Source organism: Leucopleurus acutus (genome assembly GCF_964270905.1).
Source record: "Leucopleurus acutus genome assembly, chromosome: 19".
In the NCBI taxonomy this organism is placed as follows: Eukaryota; Metazoa; Chordata; class Mammalia; order Artiodactyla; family Delphinidae; genus Leucopleurus; species Leucopleurus acutus.
In genome coordinates this window covers 48,152,309-48,169,799 of record NC_139161.1, presented here as the reverse complement: position 1 = coordinate 48,169,799, position 17,491 = coordinate 48,152,309, and the positions used below count along the sequence as shown (strand labels likewise).

General features: G+C 43.9%; 1 protein-coding gene across 1 annotated transcript in view; it reads left to right on the top strand.

Moving 5' to 3' along the window:
- The window catches only part of SMG6 (SMG6 nonsense mediated mRNA decay factor), a 237,562-nt gene that overhangs the window by 80,123 nt on the left and 139,948 nt on the right, over window positions 1-17,491 (top strand). The window lies entirely within an intron of this gene.

Here is a 17,491-nt window from a genome sequence, read left to right as displayed (position 1 = left end):
CATAACAGTTTTTAATAATGTTTTAGTTAGTTCCAGCCTTTTCCCTGAATGGATCCCATTGGAAAATGCATTTGAAAGGAAACAGTTATACACTTCCCTTCCTTTGAAACTCTGTTGGCACCTTTTCCAGTGCAGTAAACCATACAACATGTATTTTCAAAGTTTCCAAACACAGACACGCTGGCGTTAAATTTATGAAAAAATATTTTATTCAGCTGTATGGTAACTGTGACTTTCAGAGATCCTGATCAGATTTGAAATTGGTGCTGACTTTTGGAACTCCAACAGGTTTTCAGATCTCTGCAGGAAATACAGCCACATCGGCTCTTGGGCATCTGTGATGCCTTGTGCCTTGGCCTTTGATTGCAGGTTGGGCAGGAGGAGTTGGGGCAAGAGACATGGATGTGGGGATCCCCCAGCCATACCCAGAGGAAAACAGGGAAAGTCAGTGAGTCATTGAAGAATGTTGCATAGCTGTGTTGGGCACAGGAGCAGAAGGTAAATTCTGTTTACTCCGGTCTAGGACTGGAGGTCAGGTAACACCTGTTTGTGTGATGTCATTTACTTTAGGGTGCCATGGCTAAGAAGAATTGTTTTATTTGTATTCAAAGCAATGATGATGTCACTAACGTCTATAAGTGATTGCCTCACTCCTCCCTCCGTATACCTATGGTCTTATGCCCCCCCACCCCTCAAAAATGTATGCTAGAATCAGTCTATTTAAATGTCTGTGGGTTTGAATTTGGTGCATAGGGACAGTGATCCTCCTCAAGGATCCCAGCTGTTCAGAAGATCCCTGGGAATGCTATTTATGTATGTACGTATGGCCGCATTGGGTCTTTGCTGCTGCACGCGGGCTTTCTCTAGTTGCGGTGAGCAGGGTCTACTCTTCATTGCAGTGTGCGGGCTTCTCATTGCGGTGGCTTCTCTTGCTGCGGAGCACAGGCTCTAGGCACGCGGGCTTCAGTAGTTGCAGCATGCGGGCTCTCTAGAGCGCAGGCTCAGTAGTTGTGGCGCACATGCTTACTTGCTTTGCAGCATGGGGGATCTTCCTGGACCAGGGCTTGAACCTGTGTCCCCTGCATTGGCAGGCAGATTCTTAACCACTGCACCACCAGGGAAGTCCCTGGGAACGCTCTTGAAAGAAGCCTCTCAGAAGGTTTCCTCCAAATTGCTTAAGCAGCTGAACTCTGTCTTGGCTCACTTACGTTCATGTACTAGGCCATTTCAGCTTTTCTTTGCTTGCCAGTCTAACCGTGGATCTGCTTCAGGGCACGCAGGTGGATTCTGTGCCTACAGCCGTAGGACGGAAGCTGCTGAAGAAAACCCAACAAAAGCTGATCGTTCTGCAGGCCACTTGTCCCACTCAGCTCAGTTAACGGGTTGGTTAAGCATTTGTTGTGCCGCGTTCTTCTTAGCTTTCCTGGTAGCATTTGCCTCTGTTGACAGGAGACTTTCCAGAAGTGCTTTCAGTGATAGTAACTCTGTATTCTCTCTGTTCTTCCCTTCCTCTCCCCCTATTTCTTGGGTCTTCCCTTTCTGATCCACACCCTAAATATCAAGGCTTACTAAAGATACTACCTTGGCCTTCCTCTCTTCATCCTTTCCTCATTGATGTATCATAAAATCCCATGGTTTTAACTGTCACCTCTCTGTGGATCGCTTCCAAATCTCTTTCCTGCTCAAATCTTTTTCCTAAGCTCTACCCCGCATTTCTAACTTCTTGTTGAACGTTTTCACCTGGAATCTCAAGCTTATTAAAAATTGATTCATCCTATTTCTCAAGTGTTGTAAGTCAGGTTCCCCAGGAAGCAGACTCTTAAGATGGAGGTTTGCATCCCCAGGAAGTTGGTTGGGGAATGCTCTCAGGATCAGTACCCAAAGGGGCATGATGGGTATGCGGGATGGGGCACAGGGAGAAGTTGAACTGCACTGCAGATGCAACAAAGGCCTGAGCCAGTCTTGTAAGGAGCTCTGGAGCTGCTTAAAGGAGCTAACCCTTCAGAGTAGTCCCAGATTGGGCCAAAGGGGCTGAATCTTTACACCCTTCCTGCCCTCCCACCACCAGTCAATGAATGTGAGTTACTCCTGGGAAGGGGCAGTGACATTGGGAAAACGCCTTTCTTCAGCTGAGAGCAAGTCTGGGAGAGGGATCAGCTGAGATCTACTGCTGCCAACACTCTCGGCAGCTGGGAGAATGAGTGCGTTAGTCCCGGAGGGGATCTGGGCAGTGCACCAGATCACCCCTGCCCTGCTGGAACTCTTCCTCCTGTGTACAGTTTTTCTGTTATTGGTACCAGTGTCTTCCATATATTCAGGCTGTCTTGGCCTCACTGTTTCTGTTTTTAAATTGAGGTATAATTTACATAAAACAGTAATGCACAGATTTTAAGTGTTCAGTCTGATGAGTTTTAACAAATGCCAACCCCACTTCTTATTCTTTTTTACCGTGTATGTTAGGAGTGTTTGAAAATGACAAGAACCATCTTGAAATAGCTTAACACAAGAAGGGAAGTGTATTGCAAGGAACTTGAGGACAAGGGTATTATCCTATGGAAGGGATTGGAACCAGGAAAGCCTTTTTCTGCACTTCTGCTTCCTTCTGCATATTGCTTGCCCCTCTGCCTCACCCCCGCCTTCCTGGCAAATAGTAAAGGTTCAATAAATAGTAGCTTTAATTATTATATCATTTTTGTATACTTGTATTTTTTACAAACAGTTATCTCACCCTTTTAAATGGCTATTTTATTGGATGTATGTCCCATAATTTAATAAGCAGTCCTCTATTCATGGACATTTAGGTTGTTTGCAGGCTTTTCCTTTCCAAACTATGTAATAATGAATTTCCTCATTCATGTCATTTCACACATTATCTTTATCTCTTAAGATGATTTTCACTTTCTTCTTTGATTTATAGTTAACTACATGCTGGAATCCTATTAGATTTCAGCTCCTTGAGGGTCCAGTTCCTGTCTGGTTATCTTTGTAAGCTAAATGCCTAGCATAGGGCCTTGCATGTAGTAGCTGCTTAGTAAATGCTGACTGTGTGAATAAGGAAAGGAATTGATCCAGCACTTAGTGGGTTACTACTCAGAACAGATAGTCTCCGATGACCAGGCACCGTGGTAAGTGCCTGGGATTTACTGGAGTCTGCACTACAGACCCTGCCCTCATGGGATTTCCAGCCTAGTGGGGAAGCTTGATAAATTGTAAATCCTGTGCTGGAGTGGCTTTGAGCCACCTGCCTGGTGCATGTTATGGGTGGAACCACTTTGAGTCCAGAGAAAGGAGGCTTATCAGGCAGCACAGTACAGGTTTAGTATATGTTGGTTCTTGAAGGAAGGACTTAGATAATGGAGAGGAGAGAGGTGGGCTTTAGAGAGCGAGGGTGGGAGAATGGCCATTCAGTGCTATGGAGGTGGCAGGTTTGCTATTTTATTTCTTCTTGGCTGTTGTCATTCAGTATCCTTTGGTGTGGGCCCTCTCTGAGGGGCAAGGCAGTGCTCTAAAAATAAATCTGTTAGGTCTTTTGAACCAGGCAGAAGCAGGTCGATTCTGTCCTCCAAAGGGAGGAAATCTCCCCAAGAAGGTGAAGTTGAGTTGGTGCTTGAAGGCTGCCTGTTTGGCAGGGGCGCTAATCCCAGAATTACGGAGCTTTGTTCTCTGTACCAATGTTCACATATAAATGTAGCTTTTAAATCTCTTTGCTTTATAGCATGCTGTTGTACTTCTTGTTTTGTAAAGATCCCCAAAATTTACATAAATCGAATTTTACAGTTTTGACCATTTTCCTTTCATATCCATACATCTATGTTTATATATGTATATATTTGATAGCATATATATTTTAATATATCATTTGGTCTTCTCAAAATAAGATTTTTATAGCATATTGTCACATTCTCATTTATCTAAAATTCTTTAAGATTTTAGGATACTTTAGCCTTTTGTTATCAATTGCAAGTAGCTCTTGCCCTTGGGTTTCTCTGGCCCTTGGTCTCTGTCACAGACTGGATGTTGGGCAAATATGTTAGACATCAAGGATTTCTCTGCTTAAAGAAACCCTTCATGGATCCTTTTTGAAATAAGAATTACAATCTCCTAATTTAGCATTATTTTTAACTTAGCATTATCTATCTATCTGTATATGAAATATTCCTATATCTATGTTTTTGGAAACACATTCTTAGATTGTGATACACAATGTATTTTGTCTCACAATATAGAGAACTTTAGGGTAATATTTCTTGGATATCTTTTAAGAGTATGTGGTGATAATGCCATACGTTGTAAAGGCCTTTTCAAGGTTATTGTTCATTTTTTCATACAGTATCCCTTGCATAGAGTCCGCGTTAAGAAAAGTATTTTAGAGCTCAGTGCTGAGAAAAGATTTGTTTTTCCTGAGGAACTGATATACTTATTCCTTTCCAATAATGACAGCTATACAGTTGTTGGTGTTTCCTTTTCTGCTTTGACTGCCAGGAAAATCAGAGGCAAATTTTAAGTTCATTCATCGAAGACTGTTAACCCACATGATTGACATATTTGTATTTTCCTTCTTCTTGGTCCTGATTTTCTACATTTACTTTAATGTTATCTCATGGTAGGTGATTTTGCCCTAAATTGTCACAAATCTTTCATGGAATTGAGGTATAAAAGAATAAATATAAACAAAAAAATTTTAATCTAGTTTAAAACAATGTATATAGGTTTCAGTTAGTATTGTTGACAAACTATCAGGTCTGCCAACTGAATACAAATTCTAAAGGGGATCTCCTTTCTAGAGCTTCTAATTCAGGGGACTAGCTGGTGCCTCTTGGGTTTCTAGGCACCTTCACTGAGTGCTAACTTTCTCACTTTCTTCCTTGGCATAGTTGCTTTATTTACCTATTATTCTATTGATCTCTTTTCTACTTTAAAAATACATGTTTCGGGCTTCCCTGGTGGCGCAGTGGTTGAGAATCTGCCTGCCAATGCAGGGGACATGGGTTCGAGCCCTGGCCTGGGAAGATCTCACATGCCGCGGAGCAACTGGGCCCGTGAGCCACAACTACTGAGCCTGCGCGTCTGAAGCCTGTGCTCCGCAACAAGAAAGCCTGCGATAGTGAGAGGCCCGCGCACCGCGATGAAGAGTGGCCCCCCGCTCGCCGCAACTAGAGAAAGCCCTCGCACAGAAACGAAGACCCAACACAGCCAAAAATAAATAAATAAAAGCCATTAAAAAAAAAAATACATGTTTCACAATGGGTGGGGTTGGATAAAGTCATTGCTTACTTGATCTAGTTTGGGCATTGATCTTGGATTGTAAAGCTTTGAGGAACTTTTTAGGGTGAGTTGCTGGAGCAGAGCAGGATGAATGTGCAGACCTGGATGTTCAAGAGAAATCCACCCAGGAATTATGTTTTATCATTGGCCTCATTTTTCAGTACTGACTCCTTAAGATTTGTTTGATGGCTGTAATCTTTGCATTCTGGAAGCTTCTCAAAAGGACTCTAAGAGAGCCTTCCTATCGTGGGTACCTCTCTGCCCTACTTGTCTCAGAGTTGTTTTATTTTTGGCCTTGTTTGCAAACTGTCAGACTCTTTTAAAAATCCTTCAGGAAGCCATAAAATGAAAAGAAATTGAGTTAATCTGTTAAAATGAAAGCTGAGCACTTCTCTGCCCCTCTGCCTGCCGTATCAAAGGAGCTTCCTCTGAATGAGGATGTCTGCAGGCATTATCTCTCACTAACTTTTAGTTTGAGCCCAGATTGCTCCTGAAGCATCATACCAGCAAAGGCAGGTTTCAGACTGTTTGAATCTGATGCCAAATCTCTGCCCACTCTGTCAGAAGGGATGTAGCTGTATTAATTCCTTCTCACTGTTACAGCGAAAGCTTCCTTCTAGGTTGGCCAACAGGCATGCCTCTTAGGAAGCCTCCTTCACTTCTCTTCTCCTCCACAGCCTTAAGTAACTTCTGACACAAGACACTCCAGATCTCCTGAGGGAATTCCATAGGGATTTACCTGCCTGATATAAGTAAAAGCTGCCACTCTTTTTTACTCCTCCTTTGCTTTCCTCAAATGTTGGGAGAGAAGCAAGCTTCCTAAAACCTCTGGCAAGAAATGTAGAAGCAGAAACTCTGTCCTCCAAGATCTACTTGTAACTCCTCCAAATGCGATGCTGGAATGACAGGCGCTTTTCCGTTGGGCCCCATTCCTGAGAGGCTTGGCTGGTGCCAGCATGCCATCCTGCTGGCAGCAGGTCTGCTTGCCCAAGAGGGGACATGTATTTGAATAACCCTGGAATCAGGCAGGAAATTCTGAGTGACAAAAGTATCAATCCAGAGATACAACTAAGGTGGAAATGGCCAGAGTATGTTTTGATTAGTGATTGGTTTAATTTTTCCAGGAAATCTATAGGAATACCATTTCTAAAATCGCATGGATATTCCCTGGAGAAACCTAAGCACTCATTGAGAAGTGTTTTCATTTTTCCTTGTAGAGAGTAGAAATGGTTTGCCGTCTGTCTTGCCAAGATGTATCGATAGAGTTCCCAGGACATTTCTTTGCTCTAGAGCTCCATGTCGAGGAGGAGGGAAAGCCAAGCTGCCCTCTGGAGAGGGCCTAGCACCTCTGGAGGTCATTTTCATACCTTCAGAAGGTAGCAGTTGTGTTATAGTGCCATAAGGAGCTTTACAATCAACCAGACCAAAGGTTTGAATTCTCCGCTCAGACATTTATCAGCTGTGTGACCTTGATGAACAAAGTTAACTTATCTCCTCTGAGGCTTAGTTTTCTTGTCTATGAAGTAGGGAATATCAATGCCAGTTTGTAGTGTTTTTCTGAGTATCAAATTAGATAGTGTATGCAAAACACCTTGCTCAGGGCCTTTGTATGTATTAGGCACTCAGTAGCTGTCCAGCTTTCTTGATTAAATCCATCTCTAATTATAAACTCTTAAAATCTGAGGAGTTGAAGCAGTCATTCCCCTATTTAAAAAATCTGTTTAACAGTTTTATTGAGATGTAATTGATGTATTTTATATTTTTATTATTTATTTATTTATTTATTTGGTCAGGTTGGGTCTTAGTTGTGGCACGCAGGCTCTTTGTTGCGGTGCGCGGGCTTCTCTCTCTCTAGTTGTGGTGCCCAGGCTCCAGAGTGCCTGGGCTCTGTCGTTGCAGCACGTGGGCTCTCTGGTTGTGTTGCATGAGCTTAGTTCCCCGACCAGGGATCAAACCAGTGTCCCCTGCATTGCAAGACAGATTCTTAACCACTGGACCACGAGGAGGGTCCCTGTGATTGATGTATTTTAGACTACACATATTTAAAGTGTACAGATTGAATGAATTTAGACATATGTATACATTTGTGAAACCATCACCACAATCAAGATAGTGAACATATCCTTCACCCCTTAAAGTGAAAGTTCCGGTGCTCCCTTGTAATCTGTTCTTCCCTAACCTTCCCCTCCCAGTCCTAGGCGACCACTGATCTGCTTTCTGTCACTGTAGATTAGTTTGCCTTTTCTAGCATTTGACAGTAAGTTCTCTCTCTCCCTCCCTCCCCAGCCTCCCTTTGGCCTGCCTTCTTTACTCCACATTGATTTTGACATTCATCTGTGTTGTTGAGTGATACAGTAGTTTGTTCCTTTTGGTTGCTGACTGGTCTTCCATTGTGTGGATATACCACAATTTGTTTATCTGTCCCCCTTGTTGATGGACATCTGGTTTTGTTTTCCAGTTTTTGGCTGTTATGCATAAGACTGCTATAAACATTCAAGTGTAAGTCTTGCCAAGAGAAATGCTTTCATTTCTCTTAGGTAAATACCTAGGAATTGTCTACCCAGGTCATTTGGTAAATGTGTATTTTAACTTTTTAAGAAACTTCCCAACTATTTTCCAAAGTGGTTGTGCCATTTTTTATTCCCACAGCAGCGGGTGAGAGCTGCAGTTACTCTGCATCCTCACCAACACTTTGTTATGCTCTCTCTCTTTGATTACAGACATCCTAGCGGGTGTGGAGTTTTTTGAGGTTTAGATTTCTGTACTGATTAATAATGTTGAGCATCTTATCAGAAGTACATGTTCATTTGTTTTGTTGGTTGTTTTTTTTTTTTTTGGCCGCACCGTGGGGCATGTGGGATCTTAGTTCCCTGACCAGGGATTAAACCCACGCCCCCCTGCAGTGGAAGCTCAGGGTCTTAACCACTGGACCGCCAGGGAAGTCCCTAGCATGTACTTATTTGCCATCTACATAGCTTCTTTGCTCATTTTTTGGTTTATCTTATTAATTTGAAAGAGTTCTTCATATGTTCTAGATATGAGTCCTTTGTCAGATATATATTTTACAAATATTTTCTCCCAGTGAGACAATTTTCTTTGTGGCTTCTCTTTTCATTTTTGTCTTTTAAAGAACAAGCTTTTTTTTTTTTTAATGAAGTCTTTTTAAGTTTGATCTTTACAGATTTGTTGGCAAAGGAGCAGTTTAAAATAGTATTGTAGCTGATGCTGCTAATTAAAAAATATCTTCTTAATACCATCTGATTAACAGTCTGAAGCAGTGCAGCGCTGAAAATGCATAAGCAGCTTCATTTATGAAGAAAACAGTGCTAGGGCTCATGTGTTAAACAACTTTTTTCCCCTGACTGCCCTTGTTTGAAGAATGTACATACCATTGGTTTGAGATTTATACCTTTACTTATTTTTTGAGCAGCAAGAACATGTTTAAACAGCTCACTTAGCTTCTGCAGTTCGTTCTTCTTGTCATCTTTCGTCACTTTCTCATCACCTTCACTTTGTGCTGCTTGACGTGGATTTTACTGATCCGATGAGTCATAGCCTTGATGATGAAGTTCTCTTGCTTTACTCCTTATTCTTTAGACAGAAGTTCTGTCTTCAGTGAACTCTCCCTTCTTTTTTCTTATTTTCCTTTTGGTTGCCCCTGGCAGTTTCTTGCTCAGTCCAGTTAAGGAGCCACACAGCTGGGCATCTCCATCAGCTCAGGCCAGTCAGCACACGATGAGAACAAGGGGCTGCAGCATCTGCACAGAGTATTCTCAACTAATTGAGAAACCGTCCTCAAAATGTCTTAAGAACCCTTTTCTATGTAAAAGAGAAACGTTTCTGGAATCCTATGTCCGATCTTTTTGGGTATGTTTGTTGGCTTACTTTTGTTTGTTTACTTGTTTTAAAATTTTCATTTTGAAATAATTATAGATTCACAGGAAATTGTAAAAAAGAAAAAAAAGTACAGAAGGTCCTGTTCACCCTTCATCCCTCCTTCCCTAATGTTAGCATCTTGCATAACTTTAGTGCAGTATCAACACCATGAAATTGACATTGGTACAATCCACAGACCTTATTCAGATTTCACCAGTTACACATGCACTTGTTTGTGTTTATGTATAGTTGTATGCAGTTTTATCACAACGGTAGTTTCATGTAACTACCTCACAATCAAGATGCAGAACTGGGGCTTCCCTGGTGGCGCAGTGGTTAAAAATCCGTCTGCCAGTGCAGGGGACACGGGTTTGAGCCCTGGTCTGGGAAGATTCCACATGCCGCGGAGCAACTAAGCCCGTGCGCCACAACTACTGAGCCTGCGCTCTAGAGCCCGCACGCCTAGAGCCCGTGCTCCGCAACAAGAGAAGCCAGTGCAACGAGAAGCCCATGCACCGCAACAAAGAGTAGCCCCTGCTCACCACAACTAGAGAAAGCCTGCGCACAGCAACAAGACCCAGTGCAGCCAAAAATAAATAAATAAAATAAATAAATTTATATATATTAAAAAAAGGTGCAGAACTGTTCCATCACTACAAAGCTCCTTCATGCTACCTTGTAAGAACCATCCCTGCCCCCCTTCCATCCCCAAACCCTAAGCCCTGTTTTCCGTCTCTATAATTACATTATCTCAAGAATATTATATAAATGAGATCATATAGCCTGTAACCTTTTGAAATCAGCTGTTTTCACTCAGCATAATTCCCTGACGGTCTGTCCAAGTTATTGCGTGTACCAGTTGTTCTTTTCTTTTTATGGCTGAGTAGTATTCCATAGTATGGATGTTCCACAGTTTGTTTAACCATTCATCCAGTGAAGAACATCTGGGTTGTTTCCAATTTTAAGCTATTATCAATAAAGCTGCTATAAACATTAGCGTACAGGTTTTTGTGCAAACATAACTTTTTATTTCTCTGGGATAAATGCCCAGGAGTCTGATTGCTGAGTCATATCATAAGTGCATTATCAGTTTTAGAAGGAACTGCCAAACGTTTTTTCAGAGTGGCTGTACCATTTTATATTCCAATCAGCTAGGTATGTATGATCTGATTTCTCTGCATCCTCATCAGTTTTTTGGTGTTGTTACTATGTTTTGTTTTAGCCATTCTGATAAGTAGTTTTTTGTGTTTTTTAAAAATAAATTTATTTTATTTATTTATTTTTGGCTGCACTGGGTCTTCATTGCTGCGCGCGGGCTTTCTCTAGTTGCGGCGAGCGGGGACTACTCTTCGTTGTGGTGCGTGGGCTTCTCGTTGCACTGGCTTCTCTTGTTGCAGGGCACGGGCTCTAGGCGTGCAGGCTTCAGTAGTTGTGGCACACAGGCTCAGTAGTTGTGGCTCGCAGGCTCTAGAGCACAGGCTCAATAGTCGTGGCTCACAGGCTTAGTTGCTCCGCGGGACGTGGGATCTTCCCGGACCAGGGCTCGAACCCGTGTCCCCTGCATTGGCAGGTAGATTCTTAACCACTGCGCCACCAGGGAAGCCCCTGATAAGTAATTTTAACACTGTAGTTTTAACTTTGATTTCCCTAATGGCTAATGCTATTGAACATCTTTTCCTGTGCTTATATTTCACCTGTATATCCTTTTTGGTAAAATGTCTGTTCATGTCTCTTGCCCATTTCCTAATTGGACTGTTTTCTTTACTGGTGAGTTTTGAGAGTTCTTAATATAGTCTAGATACTAGTCCTGTGCAAGATATGTAGTTTGCAAATACATTTTCCTAGTCTATAATTTGCTTTTTCATCCTCTTACAGAGCGAAAGATTTTAATTTTTATGAGGTCTAGCATACCAGTTTTCCTTTTATAGATTGTGCTTTTTGCATCAAGTCCAAGAATTCTTCACTTAGTCCTAGATCCTGATGATTTTTTTCTATTTTTTGTCTAAAAGTTTTATACTCTTATGTTTTACATGTAAGTCTTTGATCCATTTTCAGTTAATTTTTGTATAACGTGTGAGATTTAGGTCAAGGTTCTTTGTTTGTGGATATCTAATTGCTGGAGCAAATATTTGTTGAAAAGGCTATCCTTCTTTGTTTGACTTAACATCGGGAGCGATAATTCCTCCCACTTTGTTCTTTTGCACAATTGTTTTATCTATTCTAGGTCCTTTGCCTTTCCACATAAACTTTAGAATAAGCTTGTTTTCGTCTACAAAAAAATTTTGCTGAGATTCTGATAGTAATTGTGCTAAACCTTTAAATCTTTGTGGGAAGAATTGACATCTCTGTGATATTGATTCTTCCAATCCATGAACATGGTAAGTCTCTACAATTATTTTGGGTCATCTTTTATTTCTTTCATCAACACTTGTAATTTTCAGCATAGGATCCCATTCGTATTTTGTTAGATTTACACCTAAGTATTTCATTTTCTTTGGCAATACTGTGTTTTTAATTTCAGTCACCACACAGTTATCTCAGAGCTTTTTGTGCAGAACTGTGGAGTGGTGTGAGGTTTTCATGTTCATGGCAAAGGAGAGAGGAGGAGTTGGAGTTTGAAACTTGAATCACAGGCATTTGAAAACCAGGTATGGAGAATTCCCTGGTGGTCCAGTGCCGAGGGCCCAGGTTCACTCCCTGGTCAGGGAACCAAGATCCTGGAAGCCGCGCAGCATGGCCAAAAACAAAAAACAAAAACACCAGGTATGGAAACAGTGTAGGTGTAAGAGCAGACAGACTTGGATTCAAATCCCACCTCTGACACTTAACTGACTTTGTGACCTAGGGCAAGTCATTTAACTTCTCTGAGCCTATTTTCTCAACTGTCAGAAAGGGAGAATAACACCTCCTGTGCAAATCTTTTGTAAGCTCTGAGATAATATATATATATATGAATGCTCTGTGTCTAACACAGCTCTCCCTATATCTTAGTTATTATTTCTGGCCACAGTGGAATCATCATTTATGATCCACAAATGGAGAGGCAAGTGTACCTGCTGTTAAGAGCAGCAAATGTTTCTTGAACCCCTTCATGGTGCTAATTTTCAAGGATGTGAAGTCTTGACATAGCTCTTGTCCTCAAGGGGCTTATAATTTTGTTGAGGAAACATGCTATATGTATAAAAATTCCAGGACTAGGCATCACTTGTTAAGTTCCAAATGTGTGGTGCGGACAGTGGGTGCATCAAAGAACTTTTTCTTCCTGGGTTTTGTTTGCCCTTTTGTACCCTGTTCATCAAGGTGGCTTCTGGGTGTTGTTGATGAGAGAATGTGTGGGGGTGGGAGGGGGTGTGTACAGATTTAGGGGAGGGGAGTCATGTGGGAATATGTAATTAATTTTTATACTTTCCCCAGTAAACCATCGACCCTTTTTATGATGTCATGAGGGATTCCTTAATTTTGCAGCTGCTTCCTGATTACGTCAGAGAGGAGCCTCTCACCCCACAGCCTGGAGCTGCACTCATACAAGAATTGGAAACAAATGAAGTGCTGAATATCTAATGGCTTCCACAGGGAGAACCAGTTCAGACTTCCCAGGCCTCCTTCTGCAAGGTCTTCCTCAAGTATTTCTGACCCCCTGAAGTGTCTTTGTTCTGGAAAGACAGGACTGGCCCAGAGCCAAGTGGGCGGGAGCCTGGGGACTCCTCCCTCTCTCCAGGTGTTCTGCATTCCCACATTTCTACCCCTTTCCTGGATCTCGTTTGGTGGGTGTTACCCTTTTTGAGGTCTCAGGATCCTCTGGAACTTGCTGAGATTATCAGTGAGAGTCCTTCCCTCCCCCACATCATCTCCACCTTCTCTTCTCTTGATTTTCCTTCTGCAGCATTTCTCACATCTGTGCACTCCTTTCCATTCCCTCTCCCACCTCTTATAAGAAAGATGTTACATTTATTTGGCATTATAAAGTTTATGAAGTGCTCTACATGTAATTCCTCTTAATTCAAACAAGTTCATGTCCTCTCAGCTTCCCAACCAGTTTGCCTCCCTGTTACTTTTTTCCAGCTATGCTAATCTGTCCTGAATGCTTTAACTGGATTAATCTTCATAAAATACTCACCTCTGCCTTCACTCAGGAACCGTGAGCGAGTGCCCTCCTCGCTGCCTGTTGGGTCAAGCCTGTGTTCCTTGCTGTGGCATCGCAAGCCCTATGCTTTGTGGTCCCTGTTTTACCACGTGCCGAGTACAGCGCTTGCCGTCTGGGTACATGCCTGGTGTGTCCCTACCTGCGTGCCTCTTTAGCACGCTCAGTCCCTCCTTCATCCTGCCCAGTTCATCTTTTGCAGCCCTGCTCAGAAGTGCTCTCTTCTGTGAAACCTTCCCTGATATACACTAGCTAGAAATGATTTTCTTTCCTTCTGGTGAGAGAAAGCATCTTATTTCCACCTTCCTATGGCATGTAATAATACATTGTCTTGAATTACAGCTATTTGGGTGTTTGTGTATTCTTCCTGTCTTCCTCATTAGAATATCATCTTCTCATGGACAGTATCCTGTTTTCCTTTACATCCTCCACAATTGGGCTAAATAAACAACTTTGGAATTAGTCGGAGAGGTCACTTTGTTAGGAGGTTGGGATTTCCTTTGCCCCGACATCTACCTGCTAAAAGAAGTCAGAGTTTTATAATCCTAGAAAATCCAAAAGGAGTAGGGGCTCTTAGGGAAGAAACATTACCTTCCATGTTCCTTTGTCTTGTCTCAGACGTACGTTGTTCAGGGATATGTCATGGATTGCCTTCCACCCAGTCAGCCTGTGTTCTGCCATTGTGCATGAATAATTTGCTTGGGTGTATTGGTGCCTGATTTTTCTGACTCATTCATTCTCCTCCTTGGGCAATAAAATGATGCCCTGATGGCCTGGACATCTCTGCTTTTGCTGTGAGATTTTTGTATGGTTCCTATGAAAACGACTGCTTCTTCCACCTCCCTTTCAGCCAGCAGCTGCCACAGGGAACTCTGTGGCTCACACAGCAGCAGTCGAAAGATGCTCTCACTGCCCACTTCCTGTAGACAAGGAGGTTTTGGTGGGCTGCTCAGGAACAGTGCCAGCTCTGTGTCTGACTGGTGACTGACTCATGAGAAAAGCAGCCTCATGTCTGAAAGATAAGAGCCAACAAATCGCCTCCAGGTGGTGTTAGTTTGGAGGTGACTGACCATTCATTTCCTCTCTCTGGGAGGAGCCGGTGGGGACGGAATCAGTGAATAAGTGGTCTTGCCTGCATTTTTCTCCGGCTATTAGTGAAGCAGCTGAGCAAATGGTTGGTTCTCTCTGCTGGAGTGGCGAGTTGGACCCCAGTGCCTTCTGGATGCCTTCTGCGGCTGTCAGGGTAGCAGACTTATGTGTCATCCATCCTGTGTCTTCCCTTCATTACTCTTCTCATTCTCTTGCTAGGAAGTTGGCTGTGTGCACCAGGCAAACCCTGCTTGTTCCATTGCTGCCAGGTTTCTCTGTGACCCGGCAAACCTCGTCCCTACTGATTTGGTGTTCTCCAGATCTCTCCGTGACCCAGGCGTTGATCAGAAGCAGTGGTTCTGAACCACTGTCCCTTGGCTGGACTCGGTGGGTCCGGGCAGGTGGGCCTGCCTCTCCTGCCGTCCTCTTCCCTCTCCCCCCTCCTGCCTCGCTCCCATTTCCTGCAGGAGGACGCTCTGCCATCCTGGAGCCGTCAAGCACAGCTTTGCTTTGGCAGCACCGTCGCGCACACACTGGTGGGAGAGGGGACGTGTTTATCACTTTTCCTGGAGATTATCTGTTTAAGCACTTCTCTGACAGTTACAATAACAAGGGCAGTGTGTTGTGTTTCCCAGCAGAAGGACACTTGCTGTTGAAAGATGTATAGCACTAATTAGAAATACATAACATCCGGCCACATGGCAGCCTTCTCCCGGCCGCTCCATTTCCTGATTTCATACAACTTTGACGACAGTTGGTTTATGTTTTCCATGAATATGTTCTCAGAAAAATGAGAAGGTCTCCCTGTTACATAGGAGCAGGAAGAGTGTTTCTGCTTGAGCAGGTATTTGGCCAGAGGAATAGTGGGAGATGTGGTCACCTGCCCATCTGAGAGCATGTGGGAAGGGGCAGAACCAAGTTCAGACTTCAGGTGACTTTCTTGGTAAGAAATATTTCCATCTGACTTCCTTAGCCAGAACCATCCCCCTACACCCTTGAGCAAGCCTGCTTTTGGAAAGAAGGGAAAAGGCTGTTTCACAATGTTAATGAGTTCCTCAGTTCATGTCAGGCTCCAGCTACCTGACACAAAGCCAGAGGAACCCAGGCAAATACCAAGGCGAACAATGCTTTTTCCTTCCCCACCCCACATCACGTGTTGGCCTGGCCCAGCCCGCTCTAGGGATATATACGGGCATCTGTAAGACCGGGACCAGTTTCCTAACCTTAGAGTGGGCGGACCTGGGAATCTGGATGCTGTTTTACTACCCACTTGCATAAGCGTGGGTACGTCTCAAGGACTGGCATCTTACAGCTTTTAGTCCACAGAAGCCTAAGTGAAGCACAGAGCATCTCCTGAAGATACCATAGCACTTAATACATTTCTCCCTGGAGGCACTGGGTCTGAGTTGCCCTGGTTACTGGGAGTAAATAAACCGTTTGCAAGGTCCTAAGATTGCAGGGATCCTGTCTTATTTGTAGCTTTGTTCTTCAGCACAGGGTCGAGGACACTGTAGATGCTCAGTGCCTGTGGTACCACTGAGCCTTGGAGGAAGGCAGGCCTTCCAGAAAGTGCTCTGTATGAAGAGTTGACGGAGACCCAGGCATTCTGACCCCCAGATAGCTGTGATATCACCACCTGCTTGATCAGAGCAGAACAGCTTACTGATTCGTACCTCCCCATCAGTCAAACCAGAACACAGCAGGGAGTGCTGTTAGGCCCTTCCTGGGGAGATGGAGGGGTGGGGGTGGGTGGGTGAAGGGTTGAGGTGACATAACCATGGCCAAGAGCAGAGCAGTCATGAAGCTACCTTTTAGCTGCTGCCCTGAGATGTAGTTGAGCCCTTCCAGACACAGCAGAGAGGCTCCAGTTGTCGCTTCCCCACCTGGTCCCCAGACCTTATTGCAAGCAGCTTTAAAAAGGAGCCAGCCTGGACTCCCCAGAGGCCTCAGTGTCATTGTTCTTAAGCAGTTAGTTCTCCCCCTTGAGCCCTAGCCCTGTGCACTCTGAGAAGGAGTCTAACCTGAGGTTGATGTTCATCATAAAAATAGAAATGGTCTTGGTGAAAGTAATCTCCCTTTGCCCCATCTTATCCTTATCAAGGCTGATGAGCGTGTCTTCTTGTAGTCTTGGGCTTCTGCCAGTCCTTGGAGCTAAGATACCCGCCTCCATCCCTTCTGAGGGCCTTCTATGTGCAGGTAACTTCTGCCTAAGATGCCCAGTTGATGAGGGGACACTAATGCGTACTCAGTGTGTCAGCTACCAGGATGTGGCCTCTACTCCTCCTCTCCTAGTTCCCTCTGTTATGGACTTATTCTCCCATTCTGGGATTTGTTGCTAATTAGAGGCAGGCTGCTGGCAGTGCTTGGCAGGGGCCTGGGCTGAGCTGGGGTGGTACAGACAGTCCTGTTGCCTATAGTAAGGGTGGAGGAGAGAAGTTGGCAACTTTTCCTTGGGATGGCTTACACATCTTCCCCTTCCCTACTTTCCATCCTCCCTGCGCTTTGTTCTTAGATGCTTGTTTTTTGTCTCTCTAGCACAGGGTTAGGGCCTTACCGGAAGAAGAATGAGACTGGTGATCTATTCTAATCACGTGGCTTGTTACCACTTCCTTACTGCCTGCCGCAGTTGACCTGGAAAGTTAGAGGGTGACATTTGGGACCACTGGGCATCTGGAAAGATGGTAGGAAAGCCACTATAGAAGAGTTGCCACACTGATGCTATTCATATGTTGGGACCTTCTGAACAGCAGCCTGTTCCTTCTCACCCCCAGGGCTTTCTGAAGTGGTTTGGGGCTGGCTTTGCATACTCCAGCCATGTTTGCTCCTGTGGCCAAGACGGTTAGGAATAACTGTGGCTGTGTAGCATCTCCTGGAGTAAAGACTTCAATTAGGCCCCACTGGAAAGATGAGTATCAATGAGGGGAGAGGCAGGAGGGCTCCCCCTTGGCTACTGAGGTTAAAATGCAAGCAGGGACAGAGATCAAACATGTGGCTAATTATCCTTTTAACACCTGGAGATTCTGGGCGTTCTCCTGTATTCAGACAGAAGGAATTAACAGATCAGCTGCTGCCAAAGCAAGCGAGCCTGGCCCCCGATTCCGTCTCCTGTGCGTATAGGGT